Here is a 17,386-nt window from a genome sequence, read left to right as displayed (position 1 = left end):
GGTGAGTCTGTCTACTACCAACATATCTGCTTTTTTTGTGCTTTGATAAAACAGGCAAGAATCTTATTTATGCAAGACTTTAAACTTCCTAAATTAACATAATCCCATGTAGCTATGATCATGTATGCTACTGCCTTCAAATCGGAATTAGGTATTCCGCCAGAGTGCTGTTTGTTTTTCCAAACTTTAAGCATGAACAAGATCAACTCAGTTACCACTGGGATAATCCTGACTGCAACCTTTTAATCTAAGCAAACGCAATAAGATGTTGATCGTATTCTGGACTGCATCTAATTGTGGTTAGAAATTCTATTTCAAGATTATTTTCCTCATGGGTGTCAGTTCTTACACCATGGATTCCAGCATTAGAGATTTTGTATTTATTTATTATTATTTAGCAGCATCTAAGAATTGAAGTAAAGCCTTTATTTCAAATGAAAAATGCAGATGCAGTAATGCATACAAATGTATAGCTCAGGGAAAAAGATAGAGGATCACCAAAGTCAGTAAATTTCATCCCCTGGGGATGAATATTAACAAATCATCACGGCATTGCATCAGATGGCTTTTGGACCAAAGGGGTGGACAAACTGAAGTGACATTTTCATCCTCAGACCCACACCACCAGCATGGGTAAAAACTACAGCTGAAGTAGAAAGAAAAAAAGAACAGTGTTGATCTAGAACCTAGACCTGCTTAATAATAAATAAAAAAAAGACATTGAAATCTCACTTAATACAATATGGGACATTTAACAGACCACAAACAGAGGTCTCTATTTTTAATTTATGGAAAATAAATTCAATTTCAATTTCAATATTGGTCAGAAAAATCAGAGTTAGATATTTCCCTCCAATCGTTAAGTCCAGTCTCAAAAGTTAAAGCATCTTAATTAATCTGACATCCACATAAGCATATTTAGATTCAGACGTGTTTTGTTTGTTCCCTCTCCCAAACCAGGCACATCACCGAACAGACAGGAGAAAGGGGCTGAAAGCCTGATGATGATCATGCGTAATGCACAGCGGTTTGTTTTCACTCCGAGCTGCTGTGCCCCCTCCCAGTCATTTAGTTATTATTCTCAGTGAGACTGTCCCCGAATGGTGTGTGACAGCGTGGCGCCTTTAAAAATCCAAAACAACAATGTCCTCATTTAGTCCCCGATTCTGCACGAAAAAAAAGAATGTCAAAAAACGAGAATCTTGAAATGTGATTTCTCACAATATTGGACGGGAGCAGCAGAGGGAATAAGTGTCTTAGGAGACAGGAGAAAGAGAGCAGGAGTGAGGGGTGAATACTGAGAGACAGAGACAGAGCCCCTGTGAAGAATAATATTCTGTTTTGCACACCACTCATCGTCCACGGCTGCTCTATGCATAAATGAATACAGATAGCTGTGTGAAATCAGTACAGCTAAGAAGTTGCTTGGCAAAAGATGTTGCTGCTAATCAGTCCCCTCAGCCACTGTCCAACCCTGCATGCAAAACCACCTCACACACACACACACACACACACACACACACACACACACACACACACATCACTGTGTCCCGCCTAAACAATCACTGGCTGATATTTCCTTTCACAATTGCTTTTCTCCATCCATTCATCACCCAAACAATTCTGCTCGAAATATGTGCTCTGCAGCTTATTACCCGACATAGATGCTGGATGTTGTTTTGCATATTGAAAAATCGCATATGTCATCATTAAATCACACATTTCAAGAATTAATGCGCTCATTTCTGTAATGCCACAGAGATTATAGTCCGGTTTACAGCCTGCCAGAATCCACAACAGCGCTGTAAACCCTCTCCGGGAAGGTGAAAACTAAAAAGAAAGAGTTCAACCTGTCATTTCATCAAAATGAAAAATCTGCGGTGGCTCCTGAGAGAATACATTAGGAGGGATAATAAAGGTGTTGGAGAGCACCCAGGGGGATTTTCTGGGGATAACGGTGTATTTTCTGGTCCATAAATTGTAATGCTGCCACACAGAGAAGCAGGTTTAGGAATATATGTGTATAAAAAAAAGCCTATATAAATAAATAACATCATAAATGCATAAAGATATAGATAGATAGACTTTTCAAAGCTGTTTTAATGCCTTTCATGCCTGTTTGAATCGCAATTAGCATGGATGATTAAAAAAATAAAATAAAAAAAAGCACAAATTACACCAGTGTACATCTGTTCAGAGAATTTTCCTGTTAGAGGCCTGCGTGTTCAAAGTGTATAACAGTGCTCAGTCTGTAAGTTGTCCCCATTTTGTCAGCTCTCTTGTCGTCTTTCGTCCGTAATTGGAAACTTAAAGTGCCGACACGCAGCAGACCTGAAACCAGAACCATGCAGAAACACCTTATTTTTCACTTTTACCTGAGACCGTCTTGTCACTCGCTTTTCATCTTGAGCTCAACACACCGTTAAGTGTCATGACCCACAAAAAAAAAAACAAAAAAAAAAATACTTGCTGTTCAGATGGCACAGAGGAGACAGATCCTTTCCTGGTGTCACTTCTGAGTTGCACAGCACAGCTGGAGACTGGACTCCCCCTGTGGGTGTCATCCTTGAGAGATTACTGTAGTGCATCTTTCCACTCAATAAGCAGGATTACTGGGGGGGGGGGGGTTGTGATACAATAATGTTGTTGTATTTAATGTTTCAGTCTTTTTTTCAGATAATATATAATTAAATTATTCATTCATTTTCTATACTTCTTATCCAAAACTGGGTCGCGGGTGGGGGGCTGGAGCCAATCCCAGCTGACATTGGTCGAGGGCGGGGTACACCCTGGACAGGTCGCCAGTCTATTGCAGGGCTATATAATTTAATTATATAATATATATTTCTGTTGTTCTTCTTAATAATATTATATCATTGTATTTTATATTCAAGTTGTACAACAAACACTGCACTCAGTAGATCACTCACACACACACACTAACACACACACACACACAAATATTGAATTTATATTATTATTATATTATATTACATATTATTTATCTTTTTAATTGTTGTTGCTGACCTCTTGCAGTTTTTCTTGACAGTTGTATTAAACTGCAACAGTTTTTAGGTGTAGTTAATAAACTGAGTCTACAGTATTATTATCAACCTGATGAGAACTCAACAAATATTCAATAAAAATAATTTTGATATCTGACTGACGAAACCTCGTAATACTACAGCACAGCTCTGTAGCTACTTTAAGCTAAGGGGTTATAGGACGTATTGCTTCACAGAGCTGAACTTTGAGGGACTCAGTTCAGAGCTTTTAATGGTGATTATGATTTGGTTACATGTTTGCCAATTGTCTATATTTTCACAAGCTAGCTCCTACCTTACGCTCTAAAATCGTGGTAGAAAAAAAGACTTGCCATTGTGTTGGTCTTTATGAACAGGAATGAGACAGAATAAGACATAGCCCTCGCTTTAGTTTTTTTTTTTTTCCTCTCTCTTTCAAGTGTAGCCCTGTGTGCAGCCTTGACACCTTCTTGAGGCGTATTTCTGGCTTCTCTGCAGAGGAGTTCTACAACCACAGATCAGACCAGGTTCAGCGGGGCCGCTGGCTTCTGGAGGGCTTACGCAGCCCACAAATGGAAAACCCATGAAGTCAATCAAGTGGACCTGCTCTACACTGAGCTGATTGCTGTAGAGCTGTTGTGCTGCTGCTCATATATCCTGCACTAACACAGTAATGATGGCCCTGGCACAAGCCTTAATGCTTGCTCGCTGCCCCATTTTTGATTTATTTATTTTTTATAACATGGAAACATTAGCAGCTGAATCTGTCACCCAATATGCATTTGAAAAATTAACACCCTGCACGGAAATGCAGCAGCAGCTATAGGCACACGTGCAACACCTCGGTGACCCCCGGGCAGATTTAATCAAACCTACAGGCAAATGAAATATCCTCCTGAGTAGCATATACATAATCAATATTCATCACGCTGCAGACGCTGGTTATCTGGTTGCTGATATTGCTAAGTGATCTTCATAATGTGGGCCAAAGCAGCACACCACCTCCATCCACGCTCCTGGCTCCACAGTCGCCGCTAATGCTGCTGTAGTTCATTTCACTGTCCTGCCTCAGTGAAGCAGCAGCTTAGAGAAATGGGTCTCGTTCAGAGAGGTAAGCCAAGCGCTGTCATTAGCCAACCAAATGATGAAGACAGTAATGACAGAAAGTGTAAATGGGCACAGACTGGTGACAAATGAAAGGTAAACACCTGAATAAATAAGTATAATGAATGCAGGTTACTGTTGGGCGTTCGGCAGTTCTCTCTCTACCGTCATCAAAAACACTCGATTCAGCAGTGTCTCTCTGAAGAACGGTGTTCCCTCCATCCCTCCTTCTACAGCGCCGCAGCTGCTCTGGAGGCTCGTGGAACAACACGCTACTAACGCGCGCCATGTTGAATTTTTTTTTTTTCCCCCTTTCATTTGTTCCATGTCACAGTGACACATGATCCCGTTTCAAGTACAGCCGGAGGCGAAAAACTCCTAACGCTGATTGATGGTTGCCATATAATTTTATATGTCGTACAGTTTTATGTGGATGACACCCTCTCTTGTGCATTTGGCTCCTCTTCAGCTTGAGCTATTTCAAGATTACAGCGCGCCTTTGTGCCTTGCTCTGAAGGCTGACAAGAGCCCGTGCAGTTTGCATCTCCCCTCCATTAAATCTTATAAATACCTTAAATCTGGCAAGACAGGGGTCTCACTTTAAGACAGCATGTGGAGCAACTGGCCCAGATAATTAGATTCATAGATTCATAGCTTCTTCTTCTTCTGGGAATGAAGTATGTTGTCAACCATCATGTCTGAGTTTGAGCTGTCCTTTATTCCACTGCTATCACTTAAGACAACTCAGTGTAGTTTATCTTTGTGCTTTGCATTACATTACAGGAGATAAACACAACACTCATCACTGTGCACTAAATGAAAATGTAGCCTGGTCCTCGCCAGCAACAACAAGAGAACTACTTTATAACATTATTATTTCTAATGGTCTCCTGCAGTATCACTTCTCAGGTTTAAAAGCACACCGGAGTGTTCACCAGAGTAGATTTTAGGATTCAAGTTACCCCTCAGGTAAATAAGAAACTCTGAAGAACAACTTTGCACCTTTATAAATGGAATCAATTACAGCAGATTTTCAAACTCCACTAGGCGATTTTAAACTTTTAGCTCTGAATCTATAATACTGTCTAAGAGTGTCTCTTCTGTTCTGTGCTTCTGACTGGATGTATTCACTCCATTAATTTGTCTGGCTATATTTGTTTTTCCTTCTCTCTGCTGTACGCAGGCCTGTCTTGTACTTGATTAAATAAAGGTTATATGGAAAAAAAAACAGGAACTCTAATCATCGATTAGTCAACTGTCAGAAAATGTAATTGATCAAGTAATGCAAACGTCGAATGTCAGCCTTAATTCAATTTAATTTTATGTAACTTTCTGCTTTCTCTGTTTTATATAGTTGCAACCTCTGGGGCTGAAAAAGACCACTAGAGTCTGACCACCAGAGTCTGATTCCAACAGTGAGTCAGTCCCCATTGACTCCCATGTTAAAAGTTTACAGCAGAAATAAACATGTTTACAGCCTGGTACAAAAAACTGTTCTCCACAGCTAATTCCCCCCTTCATTTCAACTGTACAGTGGTGAATTTTTACATAACTCTCCTGTTTCAATTTTATTAGGGCTTAAAAGTTACGCATAATCAAGGGTGTGGCCACTTTGAGTGACAGGTGGGTGAGTGTATGCTGGCCACAAAATGGCATGTACTGAAGTCTCAGCTCCACACATTCCCCACCTCTTTGCCCATGTTTGGATTAGTTAGATAGACGCTGCCAAGATGGCAACGGTGGAGCAGCCCACTCTGAGCTTCAAAACTACTCTTTAGAAACCAATGGGTGATGTCACAGAGGCCATCTTTATTTACAGCCTGTTAAAACCAATTTTTTGCTTAAAAATGAACTTCAACCACTGATAGATTATAAAATCAGCTGCCAATTAATTTTCTATCAACTGACTGACTTGAATCAACTAAATTTTAAATAATCAGATGCAGCTCTGTGCTCAGTATAACCCTGTAACTGTATGAAATAGTAAAGGTAATAAAGGTTATACTCTTTGTGATTAATAACCACTTTGTATTTTGAAGCGGAAGTGCAACATAACTGGAGGCAGGACAGATTGACACCAAGCTATTTACAAGACGAAGATGTCCACATTTCCCAAGATGCAATTTCAGCTGACAGGTTGCATCAGTTATATATATATATATATATATATATATATATATATATATATATATACACACACACACACACACACACACACACACACACACACATACATACATACATACATACATACACACACACACACATATATATACACACAGTGTGTATGACAGTGGACGCCATACATACTAATACAGAGTGTGTGCTGGTTTGCTGTGGTCTATCAGCAAAACATCCGTCAAATGTATTACAGCGTAGCCTCGGTCTAACAAAGGCCTCATGTGGAGTAACGGCAATGTAACTGCTGGAATCAACATAATTGTGCTTTATTGATAACTTTCTGTTATTGATGAGCATCAAGCCCATACTGTTGTAATTGTAACTACCAGGCTTTGCTGCTGTTTTGTTCATCTGGAAATGTGATGTTTAGAACACAATGGTTAAATGATCAACTGCTGGTTTCCTGTATGCCCAGAGGGAGGTATGAAAAGCAACAGCGTTAACAGTCCCTGGCTTTGTATTCATAGCTGAATACTGGAAGACGCTGGCTTCAAACTCTGCATCCAAATGGAGCTACAAACAGCAAATAGGCCATTAAAGAATGAGTTGTAACACCGCCCCTCCCTGGCACACCAGCATCTTTTGATTTATTATTGGGCTAAACTCCTCACTGTACGCAGCGGCAGCCGTGCTGATGTATCCCTGGAGACACATTGCAATAAAATGAACTGCCATTGTTTTCTTGCAGAACTGTACAAATTGCCTCATCAAAGCCACAACATGGGTCCTCCACCTCTAGCCATTAATCAGTGGGAGAGACGTGGGCACCGCAAAATGCCTTTGCATTTTCCTGAGCTGAGGAGGGTGTCAGGCTGACAAGTGCTGTTGTTTCTAGGTTTTACTCGGGGGGAAAGAGAAAGCGAAGACCAAGTAGTGTTGTCAGGTGTTTTAAGTCTGAGACATCTGAATTTACTTGTACTCATATAAGGTTTTATTCAAACTGCATGAAATTTGGATTCAGCTCCTGCGATGGCACGTGCTGGAGTACATCCCTCACCTGTGGGTCAAACACAAGGACGCCAAGTTAAGTGTCTCGTATTAGACACACCATTGTTCTAGCAGGTAATTCTGTGATGGAAATCTTGCCACTGCCGTCACCCTAAATATGGAACGGATCCATGAATGAATGACACCACTTTAGGAATAAATTAGTAGTGCTGTGGGCTGAATCCTAATGACCGTGTTAACCTTTGCTAACAAAGTTCCATTGACATTCACTTCTCAAAGAGGAGCAAGGCAAGGGGCTTTCGGTAATTTCCACTTATGCCCAGCTGTTCTTTTAGTAATTTCTTACCCTTGTGTTCAAGGTTTTTTGGTTCTAATTGGGATGAGAATTGTGGGGACGAGACGCTTGAATTTCATTAAATTACCAGAGATGGATTTAATTCCACACGCCCATGTGCAGCGTGATTGTCCTATTTTTTGCCCAGGCATGTGTCAGATCTTGAACTCTAATTGTGTGTGTGTGTGTGTGTGTGTGTGTGTGTGTGTCTGTGTGTGTGAATCTTCAGTAGACTGAGATTAGTCCAAATCAATAACTTCCAAGCTTGTGTTTCCAATGCACCAGAGAGGGTTTGTGAGGGAGTTATGCAAAAAGCCAGTGACACAACAGGATTTGAGCTTCACTGCTCTTATACAACCCAGACAAACAAACCACAAACAAGCCACCCCCCCCCCCCCCCCCCCTCGAGCACCAGCCTGTGTGGTCAACCTGAAAACACCACATTCAGGCAGCCAACAAATGAACCTTTCCTCCCAAACTCATAAAATACTCTCACGTGTCAACATTTGTCAGTTAGCTTTTTGCTGGAGGACACCTGACATTAAGTAAATTCACCTCAGTCTACTCAGGAAAATGCATATGTGCCTGAACTATTTTAAGGGCTGCTGTTTTACTGTGGTGTTGTGAAAGGTGTAATATTCATAAAAACCTGTCATTTGATCTGATCTAATCGGATGATGTTCTGGATTTTCTGACCACCGGCCCTGCAGCCGGTTCTTTGCTCCTCCTGGCTCTAGTTGACAAGAGGCTTTGACGAGTGACGTCAGGTCATTATCAGATGCAAGTTACACTCCTGGCCCAAAAAACTGTTATTTCTATTACTTATCTGACTCTCAGAGCATCAACACTAGTTTCAAATACGACCAGATAACCAGAACTATTTGAAAATAAAGAAATATGATCTGATGGCTCATTACACAACAGTAATGTAACTAATCTGTGCAGGTGGCAAAAACTGATGAACTCTTTCCTCAAAGTAACTAACTCACGTTACACTCAGCTCTTTTCTGACCACACTGGTTCATTTAAAAAATACATTACAAGCATAACCCAGTGTGATACTGCAGCTCATTTTGCTCAAAAAGACCAGATCAAATGTTGACTGGCAGCAGGATACTGAAGGGTTAAACAGCTCTCTGCTCTAAGAAGTATGTGTCGCCTCCAATACAGAAATGTAATGTATGATACATATGTCTCTACAGCAAGAGTGATCTTGCCATAAATGTAACCTATATGGGGATATACTACCATCACATCAAGTTTACAACATATAAGAAATACCCATAAAATATTTACATATACTTATATTAAAAAAATAGCTATATGATTTTTTTTTTTTTTTTATGGATAACATTGTGACTGTATGTTAACTATATTTATTTAATTTACATATGTACGTTTAAAACAACGTACATATAAAAATTCTCTTTTTCTTCTTAATTTCTTGATAATTTCAAACATGTCTAAGTGGTCTAAGACTTTTGGAACCAACTGTATATAATATCAACAAATAATGACAGGTTTTGGCACGGATATATATTTATGTAACATATGTCTACATACAGTATATACTGAGTCACTACCCTCAACATATGAGCCTCCATCTGGAGAAGTCTTGATTTCTTTTTTTACTGTACCAGGCACATGTAAACTAGATTACAGGTTATTGATCACTGGTGCACCTCTGTCAATCCTTTTAAAATCAAGGAGAAGTACTAACGAGAGTACCAATAAGTAGTACCAGTATCGATAAACTCTGAACTTCTATCTCTCTATGATGTAACTGTTGGCAAAGAGCTCTTTAAAATAAACTGAGATTATTTGGGTCCGTTTTGTGACAACAGTAATAATCGTTATTTATTGAGCACTTTTCTAAACCCACAATATAAAGAGTTTCACACGGAGCAGGGAATTTAAACAAGCAGGTCACACAAGGCAATAAAAGACCCATTTCCCACCGAATGTTCACATCAGTACGCTGCGGCAGAGGAAAAAGACTTCACCTTATTTTGAATCCTCAAACGCTGCCTTTGATTAAAGTAAAGGCGGCAGAGCTCAGTCAAACTGTGTTTTCAAACCGGCTTCAGCCCCAGCCCCCCCCACCCCCCCCCCCAAAAAAAAAGATTCTTTCTGTGAACCTCAGCCTCTTAATCCTGGCTGCCAATCCAGCCACAATCCCACTCACACTGAGAGCATCTCACATAAAAGACACATTTCCCACCAATTCACTGCATATACACTGTGATGCCACACAGTGTCAACTCTGAAGTTGACACTGTGTCAGTTGTGTCTGGGCTTGATTGCTGTCCGTTTCTCATAATTACTGTGTTACACTTGTTGCCCACAGAGCGCGGCTCGTCTTGCATCGGGGCTGTTGTCGGCTCACCTCTAACAGCCGAGCTGGCTGGGAAATCAGCCAGTGAGAGGGAGAATAATGGCGTTTGCATGCCAGTGTCTCACACCTCAATAAACACGGAAAAATGTAAATGGCATTGCTCTGGCGTGATTACAACAGATGGTGACCTCGTGCCTCAGAAAACTTGTGGAGGGATGGGAGGATTGGCATTGCATTACAGGGGTGAGTTCAAATGATGTTTGCGACGACGTTGCTGAAGCCTGTCAACACAGCTACACCCGCCTTATTTGCTAACTTAGCCGTGAAATAATCTTTGTTTATTAATTTGATCAAAATGTCAAGTTCCTCCAAAAATGTCACTTCAAAAATAATCTCAAATGAAATCCTCAAAGCACGCCATCCTGACACTGAGGGGTTCGAAATGAACTCAACAATGACGTTCGATGGAAACCAATAAGGTGACAATTATTTGCTGTAGCTGCACTAAGCTGCGCTTTTTTATTGCTTGTGAGAGTTACAGTGTGAAGAGTATTATGAGGGCATACACTGGAGCTTATGCCACTAATCTGTTGCGACAACCACACTGTCATTGATTGTTAAAGGCCCAATCTATAATCCCGAAGCAAACACAGAGGGGACGGCTCTCTGCAGAGAAGCTTCTGTAAGCGTTCATTCATTCGTTCTCAGGAGTCTTAAAATAAAGGATGACAAGCTGGGACAGTTAATAATAAGTTTGTTAAGTGCATTTGGTTGCAGATGTGAATGTTAGATATAGTTACATGCTAAATATAGCTGAGTAGTTTGTGGTAATTAACAGTAAAAAGCTATTCTTGAATAAACGTAGTATCTACAGTATTAGTGACATTTGAAAACATGCTTGGGGGCTTATGGAAACGTCACAGTGAGCACTGTAGTGGATGAACATCAGCCTACAATCTATTTTCATTAAAGTGAAAAATAACACCTGCACATCGTCAATAAAAACGGAACCAAATGTCATCCCTGTGACATTAAAGTTCAATTTGATATTAATCCCATGAAAGATGAAGATGCCTTTTCACTGGCTCAAATGGAAAATAAAAGGCCAGGATGTCACCAGTGGAGAAATCACTCATTAATAATGAACTGAAGACCAACTTCCACTGAAAAAGTAATGATATCCAAGGTGGGTTTATACAGGCAAAGACTCTTTTACTGCACCGTAACTTTTAATGTAAAATGAAGCTAAATTAGATGCGGATGTAAGACAGACACAATGTAAGTAGCAGCCAAGCACTCACAATGGAAACTGTGGAAAGATCACACAATGGTTCTCTCGCTTTATTCAAAACTCTCCTCTAGGATGGATTCTCCTTGTTAGGAAGACGTGCTTTCGGTTGCAGATGAAGGAGAATGGAACGCCTGTCGCAATTAATATCACGCTGTTTTTCAGCAGCCCATTTTATTATGACATAGGCCTATCATTTGCTGGAACACGAGGAACCTCTGGGTGCCAAAATCTGAAGCCTGGCATCCGTCTTTGCTCTCCAGACACCTGTAACACTGGCGTCTCCGTACGGTCCAATCCATCCTTTTTCATTTTTCTCCATTAATCTCCCAGCCTAGTAATTCAGTTTTCATTTGTTCCTCATCTTGCAGGCTGGAGAATGCCAAGCCGACGTGTAGCGATCTCTGTCGAGACTCATGCCAGATGACTGCTCAGCACTTATTTTTCTTTTTTTTTTTTTTCACAGCGAGGAAGCCGGGGGACAGATTAGGCTAACTGCAATTACAGGAGGACAGTGAAGGGGAGGATTCTCTTTGTTTGTTGTGGACCTCAGCTAACCCCGACTAGTATCTGTGCACCTGATGTGTCCCTCCTGGGCTTCTGTACTTTACTCAATTAGTTAAGATCCTTTATTGCACCTGCGCCTCCCGTTCACCAGCCTGTGCCCTTTCCCTCGCTGAAGATGGCGAACATCCAACAGCATAGCACAGACAATCCTTTTATCATTGTCTCTCTTTTTAATCTCTCTCTCTGCCTCTTGTTCTCACTTCCTCTCAGATACACAGGTTGCAAAGAGTTACAGTTATCAAAAATAGATGCTTTGAATGATTTTTGCAGCACCTGGGAAAACACAGGATCTCAGCTTGCCACTCTCTGTGAAGCCAACGACCGACAACTCCGTTAAAAGTTGCAACAAAGAGAAAGGGAAAATCTACCTCAGCTGTTTGTGACTGCCAGACTTCTTTTGAAAAAGTGACATTTTTGTATTTCCACCCTAAAAATAATCCCCGTTGACCCCTGCAATCACTGTATGAAAAACAGATGATACGTCGCTGACTGCTGAGAGTCGACAAAAGAGTTGGTCTCCTCTGTGATTCACATATTACAACAACACTACAGTGTCTTATCACGTTTAGTTGGCCTTGAGGAACTGACTCCAACCGGCTCTTTATCATGAAACACAAGTCCCCATGAAATTGAAGAAAACACAGACTACAGATAACACAAGCCGAGCGCATAAATTCACCGCACACCCAGCAGCACACAGCCAGAGGGGATTTATGGACAAGGGAGATGACTTGCAGAGACGCTATAGGGTGTTGAAGTGCTTTTGTGGTCCCCATGAAAAAGAAAATACACAACCCCATTTGTTTTGTGCTGAGTTTGTGTCTGTGCAGTCTTTTCTCGGAGGCAGGTACAGTACAATAAAGTAAGAGAAAAGGCCAGTTATCCCGGCCTGTGGAGCTGCAGAGACACACTGTTGTGGATATGTTGACTCTTGCTCATTGAAATGCATCTATACATGGTAGACAAAAAATTTCATTTTTTCATTCAAAAGCTTCATTTCACTGACGTAACTCATCTCCCTTTAAAAACAAAAAAAATCTGCAGACACCTTCTTTATTGACTGCATATTTTCCTGTGTAATACATGATTAACTGTCCGCAGTACATTACCTGGCTTCTTACCAGTATTTAAATTCTCAAAATCAGAGTGAAGACAGCTCCTTAAGTGTTTTTGTCGTATACCCCTGGGCTATAATAATGAGCAACAAAACAGCACAGTAAAAAGTGTTGTACAGCTCCATAAAACCGCAGGTGACAGTTAACTACTAAGCAGCAGAGTGAGGAAAGAAAGGATAAACAAGCTACACACACACACAATGATTAAAAAAATAAATAAAAATATGGAGCATAAAAGTGTGCACAACTTCACGCAATAAAATTTAGTTAATTAAAACAAAAAAACAGGAGAAGGAGATTTAGACAAGACTAGGCGTGGGCAATATCCAAAATTTAATATCTTGATACAGTCAAGCCCAAATGTCGCAATATATGATATTATCATAGGTGAGGGGTTATAATATAGTTTATATGGTTGTATTTTATGTTTGCATTGAGTTTTTTTCATAATACATAATTATATAATTGTATCTTATGTTTCAGGTATAAGTGAAAACAGTAGTTCAAAGTTTTATTTGGTACATGGCAAGCCAATAATATCACGATAATATCGCGATATTTGCTATTATTTAATATTATTTAATATTATTTAATACTGGCCCAGTCCTAGAAAAGACCAAGAGGTCCAAAACTGAGGATCCCAAAGCACAAAGGTCCCTTAGTAGTGAGCTAAGAGTTACTGACAGCAGATAGTAACTTGGGGTTGTGGGAACCGTTGAACAAATGTATTTCTACGCACAAGCACACTGTATTACTTCGCAGATCAGCTGCATGAGCCAGCGAGGTCCACCTGTGCGTGGGAATATGGTAGTTCAGTGGTTGAAAAATGTAGTTCCAAAGGAAACAGCTGATTGACGGCAAGATAAAGCGGTGAGTATAATTGAAATAACACTTGAACTTATTTTAGTTTTTTTGCTGTGGGTATTTTTTTAAATGGCTAAAACATGCTTTTGTGCCGACCCCCATCCACAGCTGCTCATCATTCAGCTTCTGTGTCAGAAGCTTCTCCAAACTGGGGGCGCACTGATCCGAATCTACTGAAGGTAATACACTGACTTTAGATCAGTACCTCATACAACTCCATCTCAAATAAGCCGAACTTTCAATTTAAGATCAGTGGTTTCATTGGGTTTTAGACTGATGTAGTGTTGGGTATCAGAATATTGTTTAGCAGAATCTTGTAAATAATACAACCTAGAGATGTTTGTAAATGGAGAAGAAAACGTAGCCCTGTATTGAACCCTGACAGACACCAGCAGCTACAGTAGAGAATAAAGGGTTAAATCTAAAGTGAAGAGTGCAGAGCCATAATCCATTTTTTGTCCACCCTCAGGTGTAGAGAAATTAAATCTAACAGTTACCTGTTATCAAATTAACAGTGAGCAGAAGATTTCTAGTGAATCCCCAGCATTTTGCTTAAGTATCTAATTTAGAAATCAGTCTAAATGTGTTTAGTGGGTTTCATTATCTGTAGGCTGGGCAGCATGGGTCTAACATTTCATTTGTCTAACTGTCACCAATTAATTATCCTTACAATAGGATTGCTTAATCATTAATTATCAAGCACTCACATGCGCAACAGGACGTGCATTCACATTTGAAAGGTTTAACTTTGGCAAAAACCCACTGAGAAATCTCTGCTAACCAGCTGAGCACGATTCATCTGAACGATGTGGGAAAAATATACAGAAAGGCACTGAAGCCTGCTATAACTTTACAGCAAGTTAGGAGCACCAGCAGGTCGAGGCTTCTGGGAGGCTGCTCACTGTTAGCAAATACTGCCTGGCCTGTTATTATAGAGTCCTGGCTGTTCTCATCAGCATTCACTCTGGGGAGCACCTGCTGCTGAGGTGGATGCTCCACAAGTTATTGGATTGCTAATCTCTTCCTGGGAGGCCTTTTCAGCCAGGCGGACAGATGAGGGTGGAAAAGGCAATAAGCCATCTACAGGGAGCAGCTGATGATAAACTTGAGTGAGAAGGCAGGTTGGGGTTGGGGTGGGGGTGGGGGTGGGGGTGAGGAGGGCAGAATAAGAAACGTATGTCCACATACACAGCTGAGGTGGGGAAGGATGACTGTCTGGCTTGCTAGGACATGCCTGCATCCTGATTTCCTTCTCCACAGCCACGGAGTTATTGCTTTTATTTGAAGAACGCTCCAGCTTTCTCTCTCAATAGATCACAGCGCTCGATAAAGCGATGGAGGGGGGCGGGAGGTTCGGGGTTGGATGAGGGGGGTTGGTGGGGGTAAATCTGGACCAGCCATGTGCGCTTCCTACAGCCTGAGCTGATCTGCAACACCGCTGATTGCTCTCGTAATGGTGATGAATGCACAGGAAATGGCAGGCCTACTGCCACAGATGCTGTGATGGAAGGGAGCAATAACTCTACATCATGGGACTGTGTGCAGCCAGGACATTACACAAAGAGCACACTGTCATCATGGAAACACTAAAGTAGGTGACATCAGGCCAATAAAAGGGATGGGCTCATAGTTTTAGGATGGTATTTTTTATTCACCTTTTGTGCATCATTTTCATGGTGTAAAAAGTCTGATTTAACTTTTTCCTCTACTGGTCTGTCCCAAATGACAACAATGCCTAAAATGCCCCTTTACACACACAACAAAAGTTGACAGCCATGGGCAAAACATGATGAAGCTTTGTCATCAATCAAAAACAGTAGTTATTAGGCTTTGGGCAATATCCCAAATTTGATATCGCGATACAGTCCAAATATCGCAATATACGATATTATACAAATTCATTATTGTATTCTATGTTTCAGGTGCTTTTTAATCTTATTGTACTTTGTGTTCCAGGTATAAACAATTCTGCCACTAAACAGCAATTCAATTTTTTTGTTTCTTTTTTTCAATATTATGAAAAATATCACAAGGTAGGAAATACCACGACATTCAATATTATCGATAAAGTATCGACCCAAGACAAGTTGTTGTGCATCTCACTGAGACGTGTCACGGGTTTGGAAGCCAAAGAAAGCCTGAGACACAGTTGTGACAGTATTAGAAATGTAGGACTCAGGTGAGGCAGTTTTTTTTGGTGTTGACTTCCTAGCAGAGATTCACTCTGACTTTTTGGTTAGATCGTGAACCCTGAGCCTTACAGAAAACAAAAGACGGCTTTAAGTTTCCAATGATTAATCTTGTAGCTCTGTGATGACTGAAACCCAACAGTTTTTTCTAAAGCTTAAGTGGGTTAAAAAGTCTTAACATTCCAAATTACACAGACTGTGTACAGACACCACCAGGAATAAGCCACAAGCCACAAGATCCGCACTCTACACTCTACATGAATATTTATTTCCCAAGTTGCCAGTTTGGTCCAAGTCCAGATATCTGCATGACTAATTCTCAACGGCCTCAGCTGTACTTTGTATTTAGTGCAAATTAGCAAATGTTAGCATTCCAACATGGTAAACTAAGATGGCGATCATGGTAAAGCTTATATCTGCTAAACATCAACTTTTGCCTTGTCACCGTAGGCGTGTCGGTGCACTGCTCTCTAAAGCCCATTTTCCACTGGTCAAAAAACCTGCTAAGACCCACTAACATCGGGCTTTTGTCAGCAATGGAAAAGGGTACAATCGGCATCCACACCCGGGTCAAATGATTCTGCAGCAGACACGGGTATTTATCAGCTCCAGCTCTGATCGGCATTGATGTAATTTGACGTCTTTCCGAGCACACAGACACTGTAAACATGTCTGCTTCCTGCTCAGCGCTGTGCTGTTAAACCAGAAACGCAGCAGCTACACTGCGCTTGAGGATGAAAGAGTGAGCTGCAGCCTCAAAGTAAGTTTTAAAAACACATAATAACAGATCAAATCGTCTCATACGGAGGCTCCGACCCATACAGGAGCAGCACCCCTGGGATGAGATGCAACAGATCTGTTTGACTAGTCTGCACAGCAGCTAGCAGCTCACTGTTTCTCCCCCTGCGTCTCTGTATGCACTTTGTAACTGCATGTCAAGGTGTTGCTCCCTGCAGTTGTGTGTGTCATAAGGCAAACTCTGGCTGGCAGTGTTAAAAGGAGTCAATCAGCTTCTCTAGTGGGTTTACCTGCGTTTAAAAAAACCTGCTTACACCCCCTAATTTCAGTGTAAAAAGGGTATTTGTGCAGCTTCAAAGAGCTGCTAGAAGGTGCTCCTGGGCAAGATGCACAAGCTGCACCTTGCCTAGAATTATAAGAGGTACTGTTATGTTATTATTCATGACTTCTGCCCAGTTACATTACAGTTTTTACAGTTTTTTTTACAGCCTACTGTGCTGTATGTCTGCGTACAATGACACAGCTAAAAAAAAAAAAAAAAAAAAGGACAAATGATTAAACTGACAGCATGAAGGTTTGAATCAGGGGTTCCTTGACGGATGATTTTAATCACTGACATTTAGAGGGCAGCCGTAGCCGACACACCTTCATCTAACATGATGGATTAACAGCCAAGCTTTTCATCACCAGTGTTGAACAA

General features: G+C 40.8%; 1 protein-coding gene across 10 annotated transcripts in view; it reads right to left on the bottom strand.

The window, feature by feature from the left end:
- The window catches only part of LOC139609892 (beta-1,3-galactosyltransferase 1-like), a 116,912-nt gene that overhangs the window by 86,167 nt on the left and 13,359 nt on the right, over nt 1-17,386 (bottom strand). The window lies entirely within an intron of this gene.

The sequence above is a fragment of the Trachinotus anak genome, unplaced genomic scaffold (assembly GCF_046630095.1).
Source record: "Trachinotus anak isolate AG129_WGS33_773 ecotype Australia unplaced genomic scaffold, CSIRO_AGI_Tana_v1 ptg000026l, whole genome shotgun sequence".
NCBI lineage: Eukaryota > Metazoa > Chordata > Actinopteri > Carangiformes > Carangidae > Trachinotus > Trachinotus anak.
The sequence above is the reverse complement of the archived record's forward strand: the minus strand, read 5'-3'. Positions and strand labels throughout refer to the sequence as shown.